Genomic DNA, 18,282 nt, shown 5'->3' with positions numbered 1-18,282 from the left:
CACATTGCCATGACACAGCTTCTGGGCCTCATCGTATCCACAGCCAGATATTTAAACATCTCTCATCTGACTACAAACAACATCTTCTTGTCATCTTCAATGGATCTGGAGTGATGGCGTCTTTCCATGGCACTGCTGGGAGAGCACCATCATTCCGGTGCTCAAACTCGGTAAAAACCCTCTTGATGTGGATAGCTATTGGCCCATCAGCCTCACCAACGATCTTTGTAAGCTGCTTGAATGTATGTTATGTTGGCGGTTGGGTGGGGTCCTGGAGTCTCGTGGCTTCCTGGCTCCATGTCAGGGCAGCTTCTGCCAGGGTTGCTCTACCACTGACAACTTTTGTCCATTGATTCTGCCATCCAAACAGCCTTTTCCAGATGCCAACATCTGATTGCTGTCTTTTTTGACTTAAATAAAGCATACAACATGACTTTCCAACGTCATATTCTATCCACGTATTAATAGTGGGGTCTCCGGGGACCACTCCCAATTTTCATCCAAAATTTCCTACTGCTCTGTACTTTCCATGTCCAAGTTGGTGACTCCCATAGTTCCATCCATATCCAGGAGAACAGAGTTCCACAGGGCTCTGTATTTAGTGTCCCTCAATTGTTAGTACCCATGAACGGTCTAGAAGCGGCTGTTGCACACTCCGTCTCAACTTCTCTGTATCCGGATGACTTGTGCATTTCGTATTGCTGCTCCAGTACTGTTGTTGCTGAGTGGCGCCTCCAGGGATCCATTCACAAGGTGTAGTCATGGGCTCTAGTTTTCAGCTGCAAAGTCTTGTGTCGTGCACTTCTGTCGACATCGTTCCGTTCATCCGGAACACACACTTTTCTTAATGGTGATCCACTCACTGTAGTGGAGACATATCACTTCATAGGACTGGTTTTTGACACTAGCTGTACTTGGCTCCCTCATCTTTTTCAGCTTAAGCAGAAGTGCTGGCAAAACCTCAATGTCATCCATTGCCTGAGCAACACCAATTGGGGTGCAGATCACTGTACGCCCTTGCAGCTCTACAGAACCCTTGTCCAATCCCAAATTGACTATTGGAGTGCGGTTTATGGTTCGGCAGTACTTTCAGCTTCGCATTTACTTGACCCTGTGCACCACTATGGAGTTTGATTAGCGACAGGAGCTTTTAGGACGTGTCCGGTGACCAGCGTACTGGTGGAGGCTGGTGTCCCGCCACTGCAGATCAGACACGTGCAACTGCTCGCCAGTTATGCAGCACACAATCATAGTTACCCTGGGCATCCTAATTACCGTCTCGTTTTCCTGCCCATTGCAGTCCATCTCCGTCATTGGTGCCCCCGATCGGGGCTAGTGATTGCAGTTCGCGTGCAATCCCTTCTCTCAGAGCTGGAGCCCTTCCCATTTACCACCTCTACTTGCGGTCCATTCATGTATGCCTCCATGGTGTACACCTTGTCCGCAGCTTTGTGTGGACCTTTTGCATGGTGCTGAGGACTCCGTTATACACCCCACCCCCCCAATCACCGCTGTCACTTCCCACTTCCTCTCTTTTCTTTAGCATATGTTCATGGAGGACATATTGAACGGCAGTCCTTGCCAGTTGCCTGCAGTGTTTCCACTGCAGAGCTGACAGCCATATCTCGTGCACTTGAGTACATCCGCTCATGCCCTGTCGAGTCATTTCTCCTGTGAACTGCCTCATTGAGCAACTTACAGGCTATCGACCAGTGCTACACCTGCCACGCTCTTCTTGTAGCGTCCATTGAGGAGCCCATCTATACCCTGGAACAGTCCCACTGTTCCGTAATGTTTGTGTGGACCAAAGGACATGTTGGAATCCTGAGCACTGAACTTGCTGACAGGCTGGCCAAACAGGCAGCACAGAAACTGCTTCTGGAGATAGGCATCTCGAAAGCTTAAATGCGTTCTGTGTTACACCACAGGGTTTTCCGGCTTTGGGAGACAGAATGGTGTAACAGCATGCACAACAAACTGCATGTCATTGAAGAGACTATGAATGTATTGAAGTCTTGCATGCTGGCCTCTCGCAGGGAATCAGTTGTCCTCTGCTGGCTCATCATTGGCCATACGTGGCTAATGCATGGTTACCTACCCTGTCTCAAGAACCCACCTGAGTGTCGCTGTTGGTCGCAAAAGGCAGTCGTCCACCTCTTGCTGGACTGCCCACTTTTAGCCACTCTGCGGCAGGCTTTTAACTTTCCCAGTACCCTGCGTTTGGTGTTGGGTGACAATGCCTTTACAGCAGCTGCAGTTTACGTTTTATTCATGAGAGTGGGTTTATAATTCCGTGTATTTTTTAGGGCATGCCCTTTGTCACTCTGTGTCCTCCACCCTAGTGCTTTTAGAGTGGAGGTATTAATGTATTGCAGAGTAGCTGGCTTTCCCTTTTTATTCTTGTGCTTGGTCAGCCACTGTAATCTGCTTTCATGTTTTACTGTCTTTTGTTTCTAGCATCTTTTTGTGTTTTTTGTCCTCTTTTGTTTATTTTAGTGTTCGTTGCCTCCCCTTCACTCTTTTGGCTTTTCCTCTCTCTCCGTTTTGTGTAATAATTTTGTCCATTTTATTGTCACTCTTGTGGCATTATTTTATTAGGACCAAGGAACCGATGACCTTCTAGTTTGGTCCCTTCTCCCACCTCCAAACCAACCAACAATCTTTGCTGTCTCCATTAACCCTACTATGGTATGTTTTCTCGCAGGCGTTTCCAATTTCCTTTTTGGTCAATGACTTAGTGATGTTATGCAGTTCTCCATGGACTTGTATCCTTGACTTGTATCCTTGACTTGTATCCTTGACTTGTATCCTTGACTTGTATCCTTGACTTGTATCCTTGACTTGTATCCTTGACTTGTATCCTTGACTTGTATCCTTGACTTGTATCCTTGACTTGTATCCTTGACTTGTATCCTTGACTTGTATCCTTGACTTGTATCCTTGACTTGTATCCTTGACTTGTATCCTTGACTTGTATCCTTGACTTGTATCCTTGACTTGTATCCTTGACTTGTATCCTTGACTTGTATCCTTGACTTGTATCCTTGACTTGTATCCTTGACTTGTATCCTTGACTTGTATCCTTGACTTGTATCCTTGACTTGTATCCTTGACTTGTATCCTTGACTTGTATCCTTGACTTGTATCCTTGACTTGTATCCTTGACTTGTATCCTTGACTTGTATCCTTGACTTGTATCCTTGACTTGTATCCTTGACTTGTATCCTTGACTTGTATCCTTGACTTGTATCCTTGACTTGTATCCTTGACTTGTATCCTTGACTTGTATCCTTGACTTGTATCCTTGACTTGTATCCTTGACTTGTATCCTTGACTTGTATCCTTGACTTGTATCCTTGACTTGTATCCTTGACTTGTATCCTTGACTTGTATCCTTGACTTGTATCCTTGACTTGTATCCTTGACTTGTATCCTTGACTTGTATCCTTGACTTGTATCCTTGACTTGTATCCTTGACTTGTATCCTTGACTTGTATCCTTGACTTGTATCCTTGACTTGTATCCTTGACTTGTATCCTTGACTTGTATCCTTGACTTGTATCCTTGACTTGTATCCTTGACTTGTATCCTTGACTTGTATCCTTGACTTGTATCCTTGACTTGTATCCTTGACTTGTATCCTTGACTTGTATCCTTGACTTGTATCCTTGACTTGTATCCTTGACTTGTATCCTTGACTTGTATCCTTGACTTGTATCCTTGACTTGTATCCTTGACTTGTATCCTTGACTTGTATCCTTGACTTGTATCCTTGACTTGTATCCTTGACTTGTATCCTTGACTTGTATCCTTGACTTGTATCCTTGACTTGTATCCTTGACTTGTATCCTTGACTTGTATCCTTGACTTGTATCCTTGACTTGTATCCTTGACTTGTATCCTTGACTTGTATCCTTGACTTGTATCCTTGACTTGTATCCTTGACTGGCAGCCTTGGTGATGTCTTTATCCTCTTTATTCGTGTGGTATCAAGAATGGCTTTTGATTTTACATTGAAAAAACAGTTTGTATGAATTTCTAGTGTCACAATGGGTTTCTTGCACCATCGTTACACCTTAGACCTGTTACTCTTCGGTTCTCTGAATCTACAAAATTCCTGGCCCTTACCCTTGTTAGGAATCTTTCTCGGTTCTTCCACACATCTTACTTAGCCGCACACTGTATCGAGTCCATCAGTGTCCTATGTGTCTTAAGCAGTATTTCCTGGGGTGCGGCTCAGATCACCCTGCTCCATTTATACCAATGCCTTGTCTGTATGAAGCCAGACTATGGGTGTTTCATTCATTCATGGTCATAACACAGGCCAACATTGTGGAATATGTTGGGCCATTGGCAACCTTTACACTAGCCTGGTTGAGAGCTTCTATGCAGAAGCTGCCTAACTGCAACTGTCCTATGGGAATGATCGTCTCCTCGGTGGATATGATTGCTATTTGTAGTGTTGTGCCCAGCCACCCATCTTGTGCCCTTTATTTTGATGCCCACTTCAACTGCCAGTATGGGCCACACCTTTCTTCTCTTACCTTCTGGAGTTCGCTTTTGGCTACTGCTCCCACAGCTCAGTTTCGCACATCCTGCCATATTCCTGTTTGGTGTGAGCCCTTCACCAACTATGCTTCATGCAGCTGCCCATGTTTATCTTGGACTTCAAAGTATTTTGCTTGGGAAACAAATGGATTCGATCTATTGCTGTTAGTTCTTCAACCTTTGCTCATAATGTAGTGGTAGCATCTTCATTTAGACTGATCATTCACAGTCCATGATGTTGGGTGTTCCTTATCATCGGCACTGACCATTTTTGGTATGCTCTTCCTGCAAACTGCTAGATTTTTAAAGCAGAGATCTTTGTGCTCTATCAGACCGCCTAGTACATCTGACAACATATACTTTTTAATTGTCATATGCTACAATTCTCTCATAAGCCTTCAGATCCTCATTGTGCTGTAAGAGTCAAAGGAAGCTTATACTTGTTGTTCTTGTGGGAGGCACTATGATTTTCTTGTGGGAGCCACTATGATTTTCTTGTGGGTTCCTCATCACATTGGTCTGATGAGAAACAAGGCTGCAGTCCTACCTCAACCTGCTAGCTCTCCCATTGCTTCAGATGATCTCCATGTTGCAGTCTGTTGGTATATGGTGTCACTTAGCCTTTACCACTGGTTTTCTCTTTACAGGAACAAGCTCCAGGGACATAACCTCTCCCAACAGTTTGGCTGGCCACCTCTTGGCCATCTCATTGCAAGATGATCACTTTAACTAGGTTGTTTATTGGTCACTGTCTCTATAGCCATCACCATATGTTAAGTAGTGATCCCCCACCACTTTGTGTTCTGTGTAATAATCACTTGATGGTTTGCCATTTTCTGATCCAGTATCGTTTTCTGAACTGCTTATGTTTCAGTGTACATTTGTCACCTGAGTTGTTGGTCATTTTAGTATACAACATGGGTGCTGTTTTATAAATCATAGCATTTTTTTCAAAGGACATTTAATATTTGGTTAGGGATCTCTGCTGTCACTACTACATATTTTATGGATGTTTCTTCAAGAGGAAGTCCTTGATTTTAGCCCTTTCCTTCAGTTGATTGGGCTCAACATATAGTTGCTGTTAACATATTTCACATATTGGTGTTCTAAGGTTATGAGATGTGTGCTTATGACCTCAGTTGGTTTTGTGCTGTAACGCAAAAAAAGGTAGGTACGGAAGTAAGTTCTAGCTTTCAGCAAGGAAAGTGTGTAATGATCCTCATTACATTGTATGGTGATGACCAGACAATCAATATTGTCAGTCTTTTCACAGATGACAGTTACCTGTTATGAAGTACGGCATGAACACATCATGTGTTGATAAGAATTTGAAATGATGCAATGATTGGCAAATTGCTTCAAATATGGTATAGTGTAATGTTATGAAATTTTTGTAAATTTGCTTATTTGTGATTATAGAAGTTAAACAGAACAAATTTATTTCAGGAAGAAGAAATAACACTGGTAGACTGGTTCCCTGTATTGGAGGCAGGCAACCTCCACTTCGAAGGACTCAGGTATAGCTGAAGCAATGTTACACCTAATTATGACCATTCTTCATTTATCATTTTTTTAAATTAACTTTTCTTGTTGGATACGGATGTGTATTTACAAACGTTTGCTGTTTTTCTTCTTCCCATTTTGCTTATTAGTTGCGCTGTTATGGAAGTTGACAAGAAACTGTGACGTTGTGCAGACCAAAGTGCAATTGACTTGACCACAATCTTAATCACAGCCTTAAGCTCTCTTCAAAAGGAGCCTCATAGGATGCTATGGTTGCATGATGAAGAGAGATTCCACTCATTAAAATAATAATTTGGGTATCAGAATGAAAATTTTGGAATAATTAGTTACAAATTTTCGGGATAAAAAGGAAAAGCAGTAAAAATATTTCTAATTTTCCTGGGCATTGAGACTTTTTGAAAACTTCTTTGCATCAAGGGGAAGATTCTGTTGATCTGGAATTCCACTGCACCTACTAATCTGTTTGGATTTAATTCAATAATAAAAATAGAAGTCTGATGTTACAGATTTGGTAATATTTAAGATTTTACCATAACTGGCACTACTCGACTTCAAAGGTGAACAACCATTGGTTCATCACTGAAACAGAACAAATGGACATGGTGATGGCCATGCAAGTGCTGAAGTAGCCATTGGATCTCTTGCATGTGGAACTTTTCAAATCTACATTGATCATGTGCAATACCATTGCCTATTAATACTGTTGTGGCGTAACAAGCTAGCTACGCCACACTGACAAGGAAGCCGAAAGGCACGCGTACACACACGCCGACTGGCGTCAAGTCTGGAACAGGATACGTTATGACTGCTATAAAGAAAATACATAGCTTTGGAATATACTTAACTTTTAATCACTCCTTGTGATACATCTCTCTTGACTATACAAATGAGACTCGTAAGATACATGCACTGATACAATTGGCGCCTTGCTAGGTCATAGCCATGGACTTAGCTGAAGGCTATTCTAACTGTCTCTCGGCAATTGAGAGATAAGCTTCGTACATGTAGTCGCTAGCAATGTCGGCCGTACAACTGGGGCGAGTGCTAGTACGTCTCTCGAGACCTGCCATGTGGTGGCGCTCGGTGTGCGATCACACAGTGGCGACACGCGGGTCCGACATGTACTAATGGACCGCGGCCGATTTAAGCTACCACCTAGCAAGTGTGGTGTCTAGCGGTGACACCACAAATGCAGTGCGTAGATATGACACTATTTCCATTTTGGAGGCTAACCCAGTAGTCACTACATTACTGAAGAACATGTTTTTCTATCAGCAGCATTTTTTTATCAACACCCACAAAGGCGCAGATGCCACCACACACAGATATATAAAGTATTAATTCAGTACAAGCACATGAGGTATGTATTTGTAAAATGATCACTTTTAAATTCTTATTTCTCTGAACATCTAGGTTAAAAAATGTGAAATCAGCTTGAAAAATCAATAATCAGGAAAAAAGAATAATTGACAATTACATGTTAGTTCTGGGTGGTGTTTCTGCAAAATAGGTTCAATTCACTGAACAGGTATAACAGGTATGTAATCCACCATTTGTCTCCATATCATAGCAAATATTGATGTAAAAATTTAACTGCATTAGAGACATTTGAACAGCATAGTTCCTAAATGAACTAGCACCTAGGTTTCTGTATTACATTTTGGTCACTCTTACAATTTTCACCCCTGTGGGTCCGGGGATTAGAATACACCTGAGGTATACCTGCCTGTCATAAGAGCAACTAAAGAGTTTCACACCTTTTGGCCTTCATGTAATGGTCCCCTGTAAGGTTTGACCTCCATTCTTCAAAATTATCCTGAAGAGTGAGCCAACAGGGGAAGGCCTTTACAAGGTGCATGGTGTCCAATGTGCATTGAGATCTTTAGCCCACTTTCTCATCATCACATAGCAGTCATGACCATTCTCCATCTCTTGGGCAAGGACACCTTCCTGGATGCAATTCCACCATGCACTTTGCAGTGTCGATTTCTGCATTGATGATGACCATGGACTTCTTTGCACCTGATACCCAGCACAGTAGCCAGTTCGTTGTGGTGGGGCCGCCATGTACCCTGTTGGTTGTAGCCCCCTGACCACACAAGGATTGCTCTGCTGATGCCTGCACCGTTAACTCCCCCCGTATTCCAAGGAGTAGATGCCCATTTCCATGGGGCATCGGGACTCCCGGCAATGGCCATCCTGTCAGGTGGCCTTTGCAGCGGCTGGGTGGTGTCCATGGGGAGGGTCCTTGGTCGGAGTGGGTGGCATCATGGAGGATGACACATGATGAAGAATAGTCCATGATCTCTTGATGGTGGTGAAACACCAGCAGTCTCTAAGTGATCACGACCTCAATTCAATGCACAGGAGTATGACGCCAAATCATTCCCCTCACTAGCCACTCAATGGGAGGAACATCAGGCTAAAGATGGCAGCAGATCTTATTTGCCCCGGTACGTTGTACATTAGAGCTGATGGGGATTCTTTCATTATGATGAAGCCTCAATTTTATGTTGAGCATTTAGAGGACAAGTTCAGGGATGTGTAGGGCTTGTCCAAAATGAGATCTGTGTCAGTCTTGATTAAAACATCATCCTCTGACCAGGCACAGGAGTTTCACACTTGCGACAAGCTGGGGATGTTTCTGTAACCCTCACGCCCCATAAGAGCTTAAATATGGTCCAGGGTATCATATTATACAGAGACCTTCTTTTGCAGTCCGACGATGAGCTGCATGCCAATTTAGAGCGGTGAAGTGTACATTTCGTCCAGTGTGTCCACCAGGGTCAGAAGGATAATCAGGTTGCCAGTGGTGCCTTCATCTTGGCCTTTGAGGGTGATACATTGCCCAAGAAGGTCAAGGTGATGGTCTACCCTGTATCCCTCCCCAGATGCGGTGCTTTAAGTGCTGGAAGTTTGGCCATATGTCTTCCTGCAGTACATCCAGCATCACATGCCGAGATACCAGATGCCCATCACATCCCAGTACTCCTTGCCCCCGCTTCCTATCTGTGTCATCTGTTGATAGAACCATTCACCTTGCTCACCTGACTGCAGGATTCTTCAGAAAGAAAGGAAAATTGTCTAGTACAAGGCCCTGCACAGACTGACCTACACTGAGGCCAAGAGAAAATTTTAACTCCTGTATCCTGTGCATATGACATCACCTTACACTGCTGCTACAACGGTTCTGGCACCATCAGCTATGCCAACCCTTGTCATCACTCAGAGCTGGAAGACTACACCTGCTCTCCCTTGATGGTGAGGGCAATTCCCTCCCTGTTGCACCTGCGTGAACTAATTCAGCAGCAACCCCCCCCCCCCCCCCCATTCCACCAACCATCGGGGGCATACTTCACCACTTCTATTCCGGAGAAGTGTTCTTCAGCTACACTAGCTAGGAAGGTGTCCTTTGTGACACTCCCTTCCAAGGTTTCTTCTAGTGGGAAAGACAACAACCACGAGTGGCTGAAGATACCAAAAGCAGCTAATCATACGGCTTCACACTCATCCTCAGTCCTGGATACTGAGCCAGTGCAGTCCTCCCAGCCTACGAAACCTAAGGAGCAGTGAGAGAAATCCAAAAAGAAAATGCCTAAGACCAAGGAAATTGTGGTGGCACCAACACCTCTGCTACCTATAAGCTCTGCGGCTGAGGATGGGGTGGAGATTTTGGTGTCCACTGAGGACCTAGATCTTGCCAGACCCTCAGACACAATGGATAATCTGCTCGGGCAATAAATCGGTGGCAGCAGGTGCCTCAGTCGTAAACTGCCTCATTGAATGCTCCATGCCTCCCAGGCTCATGATGTCATCCTCCAGTGGAATTGCGGTGGTTTTTTCCACCTCCTGCCTGAGGTACGGCAACTGTTAAACTTTACACCTAGTATCTGCATTGCCCCACAGGAAACCTGGTTCACAGCAATGTGGATCCCTGCCCTGCGTGTCTATAAGGTATATCACAGGAACCGTAGTGACTATAATAGAATGACTGGTGGAGTTTGCGTTTAAGTCCTAAACTCGGAGTGTAGTAAATGTGTGCTTCAAACCCCCTCTTGATGCTGTGGATGTCACAATTAGGATGATGCAGGAAATAACTGTCTTCAGCCTATATCTTCCTCAAGATGTTGCAGTACACCTGAACATTTTAGCTGCAATGATTGATTAACTCCCTAAACCTTTCCTACTTCAGGGGGATTTAAATGTCCATAACCCCTTGTTGGGTGGTCCATGCTAACTGGCCAAGGCAGAGATAATGAAACTATACTGTTGCAATTCGATGTCTGCCTCTTAAGTACTGGGCCCCCTACACATTTCAGTGTGGCTCATGGTAGTTACTCGGCCATTGATTTATGAATTTGCAGCCCAGGACTTCTCCCATCTATCCAATGGAGAGGACATGAAGACCTGTGTGGTAGTGACCACTTCCCCATCATCCAGTCACTGCCCCAGTGTCAGGCACATGGACACATGCCCAGATGGGCTTTGAACAAGGCAGACTGAGGAACTTTTACCTCTGCTGTCACCACCGAATCTATGCCACATAGTCACATCGAAGTGATGGTTGAGCAAGTGACCAGCACAATTGTTTCTGCAACAGAAAATACAGTTCCTCGCTCTATAGGGTGCCTGAGGCAAATGTCAGTCCCTTGGTGGTCGCCAGAAGTTGCTGAAGCAATTAAGGTGTATTGGTGTGTACGTGTACACTAGCTTATTAAGCAACAGAAGGAGTAGTATTGGGAGAGATACGTCTCAACCATCGGGTGCCACACGGCGCGATCCCATGTCTGGGCAGAGATCTAACGTCTTTTCAGGTACCAGGCCACAACAGCTGTTACCATAAATGGCGAATTTTGTACTGACACAAACGCGATTGCCGAGCCTTGTGCCGAGTCCTGTGCCAGAGAACTATCCATCCACTTTCACACGGAAGCTGGAAGGGAACATCCTCTCATTCACTACATGCTGCATTGAATCCTAAAACACACCATTTACAGAGTGGGAGCTCCTCAGTGCCCTTGCACATTCCCTCGACACAGCTTCTGGGCCTGATCACATCCAAAGCCAGATGTTTAAACATCTCTCATCTGACTACAAGCGACATCTTCTCATCATCTTCAAAGTCTTTGGTGTGATGGTGTCTTTCCATGGCAGTGGTGGGAGAGCACAATCATTCCGGTGCTTAAACCCTTGTAAAAACCCTCTTGATGTGGATAGCTATTGGCCCATAACCCTCACCAACCTTCCTTGTAAGCTGCAAGAATGTATGTTATGTTGGCGGTTGGGTTGGGCCCTGGAGTCGTGTGGATTGCTGGCTCTATGTCAGGGTGGCTTCCGCCAGGGCCGTTCTACCACTGACAACTTTTGTCCATAGAGTCTGCCATCCAAACAGCCTTTTTCAGATGCCAACACCTGATTGCTGTCTTTTTTGACTTAAATAAAGCATACGACATGACTTACCGAAGTCATATCCTTGCCACATATTGTTAGTGGGGTCTCCGGGGACCACTCCCAATTTTAATCCAAAACTTCCTACTGCTCCATAATTTCCATGTCAAAGTTGTTGATTCCCATAGTTCCATCCATATCCAGGCCACAGGGCTCTGTATTGAGTGTCTCCCTATTTTTATTGGTCATTAACGGTCCAACAGCGGGTGTCGCGCTCTCCATCTCACCTTCGTTGTATGCAGACAACTTGTGCATTTCGAATTGGTGCTCCAGTACTGTTTTAGCTGAGCGGTACCTCCAGGGAGCCATCCACAAGCTGCAGTCATGGGCTGTAGCCAACGACTTCCAGTTTTCAGCAGCAAAGTCGTGTGTCATGCACTTCTGTCTGCATCATACCTTTCATCCGAAACTGACACTTTATCTTAATGATGATGCACTCAGTGTAGTGGAGACATATCAATTCGTAGGTCTGGTTTTTGACACTCGATTTACTTTGCTCCCTCATCTTCATCAGCTTAAGAAGAAGTGGTGGCAGCACCTCAATGCCCTCCATTGCTTGAGCAACACCAATTGGTATGAAGATCGCTGTACGCAGCTGCAGCTCTACAATGCCCTTGTTCAATCTCGTACTGACTATTGGAGTGTGGTTTATAGTTTGACAGTGCCTTCAGCAGTGCATTTACTCGACCCTGTGAACCACTGTGGGGTTTGATTAGCGACAGGAGCTTTTAGGACGAGTCCGGTGAGCAACCAGCGTACTGGTGGAGGCTGGTGCCCCTTCACTGCAGATCAGATGTGCGCAACTGCTCTCCAGTTAGATATGATCTCCTTTTCCTGCCCACGGCATTCCACCTCCCGTATCGGCAGCCCAGATCAGGGCTAACGATTGCAGTTTTCGTGTGGTCCCTTCTCTCCGAATTGGAGTCCTTCCCTTTACCAACTCTACTTGCGGTCTGTTCACATATGCCTCCATGATGTACACCTTGCTCGCAGCTTCGTAGATACTTTTGCATTGTGCTAAGGACTCAGTTAACCCCGCCACTCTCTGCTGTCACTTTCTCTCGATTCTTGATGTGTTCCAGGGCTCTGAAATGGTTTACACTGATGGTCCAGTGGCTGGTGGTCATGTATGCTTCGCATATGTTCATGGAGGACATATTGGACAGCAGTCCTTGTCAGTTGGCTGCAGTGTTGTCATTTCAGAGCTGTCGGCCATATCTTGAGTACATCCACTCGTGCCCGGGCGAGTCATTTCTCCTGTGTACTGACTCATTGAGCCTAGAGGATATCGACCAGTGCTACCCTTGCCACCCTCTGGTAGTGTCCATTCAGGAGTCCATCTATGCCCTGGAACTGTCCTGCTGTTCCACGGTGTTTGTGTGGACCACACGACATGTCGGAATCCCGGGCACCGAACTTGGTGAAAGGGCTGGCCAAATAGGTGACACAGAAATTGCTTCTGGAGATAAGCATCCCTGAAGCTCTCTTACACAGCAGTGTCTTCTGGCTTTGGGAGACAGAATGGTGTAACTGCATGTCATTGAGGAGGCTGTGAATGTGTGGAAGTCTTCCATGCAAGCCTCTCGCAGGGAATCTGTTGTCCTCTGCCAGCTTATCATTGGCCATACATGGCTAATGCATGGTTACCTATTCCATTGTGGGGACTCACCTCAGTGTCACTGTGGCTCCCAAATGACAGTTGTCCACCTCTCGCTAGACTGCCCACTTTTAGCCACTCTGAGGCAAACTTTTAACTTTCCCAGTTCCCTGACTTCAGTGTTGGATGACGATGCATCCACAGCAGCTTTAGTTTTACATTTTATTCATGATAGTGTGTTTTATACCTCTACGTTGGTATCAGCACATATCCTTTGATGCTCCGTGTCCTCCACCTTAGTGCTTTTAGGGTGGAGGTTTTAATGTGTTTCAGAGTGGCTGGCTTTCCATTTTTATTCTAGTGGTTGGCCAGCCACTGTAATCTGCTTTCATGTTTTGCTCCCTTCTGTTTTTAGCGTCTCTTTCTTGTTTCCGTGTCCTCTTTTGTTCCTTTTAGTATTCGTTGCCTTCCCTTCCCTTTGTTCTTGTGACTTTTTCTTTCTTTCTGTTTTGTGTTAGATGTTGCGTCTGTTTTATTCTCGCTCTTGTGACATTGTTTTATTAGGCCCAAGGGACCGATGTCCTCATAGATTGGTCCCTTCTCTCTTTTTAAACCAACCAAGCATCCTATGATTTTATGTGGAAATATCACATTTCACAAAGATTATTACTGTTATGACCTGTTGTGGGGGATAGATGTGATAGTGAGTGACAATATCCAGGCTGACCTTAAAAACACTTTATTCGCAGCACAGTTTCACAGTGAAGTTTTGTTTGGATAGCCAGAGAAACATCATCTGCAAAATGAGATTTTCACTCTGCAGCAGTGTGTGCGGTGATATGAAACTTCCTGGCAGATTAAAACTGTGTGCCAAACCGAGACTCGAAACCGGGACCTTTGCTTTTTGCGGCCAAGTGCTCTACCAACTGAGCTACCCAAGCATGACTCACGCCCCGTCCTCACAGCTCTACTTCTGCCAGTACTTTGTCTCCTACCTTACAAACTTTACAGAAGCTCACATTCCGCTGCAAAGTGAAAATCTCATTCTGGAAACCTCCCCCAGGCTGTGGCTAAGCCATGTCTCCGCAATATCCTTTCTTTCAGGAGTGCTAGTTCTGCAAGGTTCGCAGAAGAGCTTCTGTAAAGTTTGGAAGGTAGGAGACAAGGTACTGGCAGAAGTAGAGCTGTGAGGATGGGGTGTGAGTCATGCTTGGGTAGCTCAGTTGGTAAAGCACTTGCCCACGAAAGGCAAAGGTACAGAGTTAGAGTCTCAGTCCAGCACACAGTTTTAATCTACCAGGAAGTTTCATCATCTGCAAACACTTGAGGGTAAAAGAAATGAAGCCTACTGTCATAATATAAATTCTGAGGGAAGCTTCCTGCTGAGCAGCTATGAGGAGAGGTCCACAGGGTGTAGTGGTGGAGGGTGGTGGCAAGAAGGGGGGGGGGGGGGGATACTGTGTAGTATACCATGATGCAGTGCAGTGACAGTATGGTGTAGAATGGATCATATTGGCTGGTCTTTTCTAGTTGAGGTTTATGACTATGAGATTTAGCCAGCACATTTTCAGCAGGTGAAAACATGTACATAACCAAATCACATGTGGGTGGAACGTGTTTCCTTGATAGCAGTGGCCTCTGTTACCTGATGTTTGTGCTGCTCAGACATATTGCTGGTGCCCCTTGGTGGTACATCTAACTATTCACGTATTAACAAACTGTTTGTATACTGTATTGTGTTCATAACATTGATGTCCTTGTGGTATTCATAAGTACACTCTAGTGGAGACCCACCTGTGGGCCAAGGGTGGGCAAACCCTCAGGGTGAAACCATTGTGTTGGAAGCATAACAGTCAGCTTGCAGTCCATATGCAATTATCATAGAGGTGGTGATGAAATAAACGATTCAAAATATTAAAAAACTTCCTATTTGGAACAACCCAAGAATATATATAAATGACTGATGAGAATAAAGTTACACAATTCCAAAAATATAGAGTCTAATGTGTGGTTTACAACAAAATAGTAATTTCCTATTTTAATTATCAAGGATACATACCCTTTTATGTATTCTAAAATGAAACACATTTTAAAACTGTAGCAAAGCCTATGCAAGACTTAAGTGTCATTGAATAGCATTATAAACTATTGTTTGCGGTCATCGGCCGTAAAAAAAAAAAGAAAAAAAAACCCTCAGTTTGAGCACTTCTATGTAACGTGTTTTTCATGTGGCTCAGTTATTTAGCTCCACTAGTGGTTATCCTTATATAAATTAGTAGTATTACACATATTTAGTGAAATATTGTCAGGTACCTGTTTTTCATTGGATGTGAAGGAGTGAGCCAGATTTCAAAACAGATTTGAGTATGTCTAGTAATCAAAACAAGATTGTAAGATATATTTTATAGAAGATAGAGAGAAGTAAAAAGCAAATAGTGTCCTCTGGAACAGTCATTTAAAAAGTGGCTCTATCCTCTTTAATGTCTCCTTGGAATGCTATACCATTCACAGACCTGTTGCACAGCATATTAACAGTGATTGTGAAAATATACTCACTGAAAGAGACTTGGGGTGCATGCCACAATTTGCCAGGGACATTTTATTTCAAACCCGACAGTGAATTACGTGCCACATATGGGCAGATTCTTTTCTGGTTTTTAAATCCACCACTGGGACACAATTTTTGTAGATCTCAACAGGCCTCTGGTGACTTCCGTATTTTGCTGCTGTAGCTTCCATAGTGGTTTGGCTGCTTCCATTATTAAAATGAGTTTATTGAGTTTAATGAGACATAAATTTTGGACTTCTCTAGGGTGGTATAGTTATATAAAGACTGGGCAGGATTGTCCAAAGATCTAGTTTCTTCATTTAACCATTTAGGCATCTTCACACCAAAAAAATCGTTAAGTGTGGAAGTGTGACATGTGAGTCACTGCTAGAAGTAGTAGTATATTGTTAGAGGTGAGTATTCAGTTAAGATAAGAAGTAAGGGAGGGAGAAAGGAATGAAAGCAGACTAGGGTTGAATATCCTGTGCCATTTGAAATTGAACTCTATCTTGGACTGAGAGAGGATGGGTAAGAAAGTCAGGCTTGTACTTGCCTAGAGTGTTTTAGGGGAAGTTATAGAACACCTAAGTCTGGATAGCCAGGCAGAGAGAAAACTGCTGTCATCTTGACTGAGTGTCCAGTATGTTGATCACAGCACCATATTACTGAGTTTGCAGGTCATTTGCTGATCGTATATTCTTACTGACATTTGTATTTATATTCCTAGATATGAAAACATGTCTGCCTGTAGATAATGGTGTTTGCATGGCATTTCTAAGTGCTGTTTAGTGCTTGTCTTTGCAATGTTGTAATGTTACCTGCATGGCAGTTTGTGTGTTTTTTCTGTTACTCAAGAATTAATGTTCTTTGTAAATGTAGCTATTGGTATAATATAGGCACCTCTTTAATAAGACTTGGAATGATTATGGATCAGTTTGTGAGTTTGGTCACAAGTAGCAATAAAGTACTTGATGATGCTCTCCCACGTAACTGTGGGTTAGGTAGGAGAGAGAAGAGGACAAGTATTAGTGTACATTATGCAAAACTAGTAATCATGTAGCTAGAATTGGATAGGCTGCTGAAGGAAAACATGATGGGAACTGGGAAAGGGTAAGAAGTGACAAGTAAAAGGAAATAAATACAGAAATCATATTGGAAGTTCAGGTTAACAAACAGTTTGGTTTGTTGCCTGAAATAAGCAGGCATGTGCCACAATGAACTTTGTTAAAATGGGATGCAGCATACTCTTTGGAATATCATTAGTGTTAGTCATAAACATAGCAAATAGAAAGAAAAGAATCTTGCTGGTTGATAATTCATGGAAGACATGAAAGACATACAGTAGAGAAAGTTAGGTGTAGAGTCCCATGTTCGTAATTATTATGAAACGAAGTGTCACTCACAACCATGTTTGTTGCCTTTGACTGTAGGTTAGACCAATATCTGTGATGTATCTCTTGCTACAATTATTAAATAAGGTTCCTTATTATTCCACTGGATGTAAGATGGATCAATCAGTGTAGTCATAAATACATCCAGTGAGGTTGCTAGGCACAGCAGAGGATGGCATGGATTGATAAATATGTCAACATGATTTCAAGTGGCCAAAAAGCTACAGCAGATGAAAGGGCTGCAAAGTACCACCTCAGCCCCCACTCGTATGAACTTGCTGAATTGTGTTGCGTAGTCTCTGGAGGACATATTTATGGTGACCTTAGAAAATTTAGCTATTCATGAACACTGATTTGGATCCCCCCCCCAGCCAATGGTGTTTGGCTTGCATGTGGACATTCCTACTCCAAATATATATGGGGTTTCCTTAACTGCTTGGTCAACATAAAGGCTCATTGGGCATAGGCTGCAAGTCATCAAAGATGGGTGAGTATAGGATGATGCAAGATGACATGAACATAATTTCTAGTTGGTGTGACAAATGGCAGCTGATAATAAAAATGTGAGTCACTGCAGATGACTAGGAAAAACAAACCTGTAATGCTTGGATACAGCATTAGTAGTGTCCTGCTTGACACAGTCACATCATTTAAATATCTGAGCATAATGTTGGAAATAAAAATATAAAATGGAAGAAACAAGTGAGGACTGAGATAAGGAAGTCAAATGTTTGAGCTTATTATGAGAAGGAAAGTTGGCTCTCACCATATAGCAGACATGCTGAGACACAGATAGGCTCAGCAAAAGACTCTCACAATTAAAGCTTTCAGCCATTAAGGTCTTTGTCAACACTAGACACCCATATGTGTGTGCGTGAGTGCACCACTCGCATGCACACACAGACAGTGAAGTCCTGCAAGTCAGATGGCGGGTTGGTGAGAAGTGGTGAGGTGAAAAATAGCGGAAAAGGAGAGAAATGAAATGACAAGGTGTCATGGTGGATTGACAGTTGTGTAGTTCTGGAATGGGAATATGGACGGGGTGGATGGATGAGGACAGTGACTAATGAAGTTTGACGCAAGTAGGGTTATGGGAACATAGGATGTATTGTGGTTCAGAAATGCTGGTGTTGGTGGGAGAGATCCCACACCCACACTCACCCTGTTTCTCACTTTTGATAGAGTGGTTCTTCCATCGAAGATCAAAGCAGGTTATGAAGTTATCA

The sequence above is a fragment of the Schistocerca nitens genome, chromosome 4, assembly GCF_023898315.1.
Source record: "Schistocerca nitens isolate TAMUIC-IGC-003100 chromosome 4, iqSchNite1.1, whole genome shotgun sequence".
Classification (NCBI taxonomy): Eukaryota; Metazoa; Arthropoda; class Insecta; order Orthoptera; family Acrididae; genus Schistocerca; species Schistocerca nitens.
The sequence above is the reverse complement of the archived record's forward strand: the minus strand, read 5'-3'. Positions refer to the sequence as shown.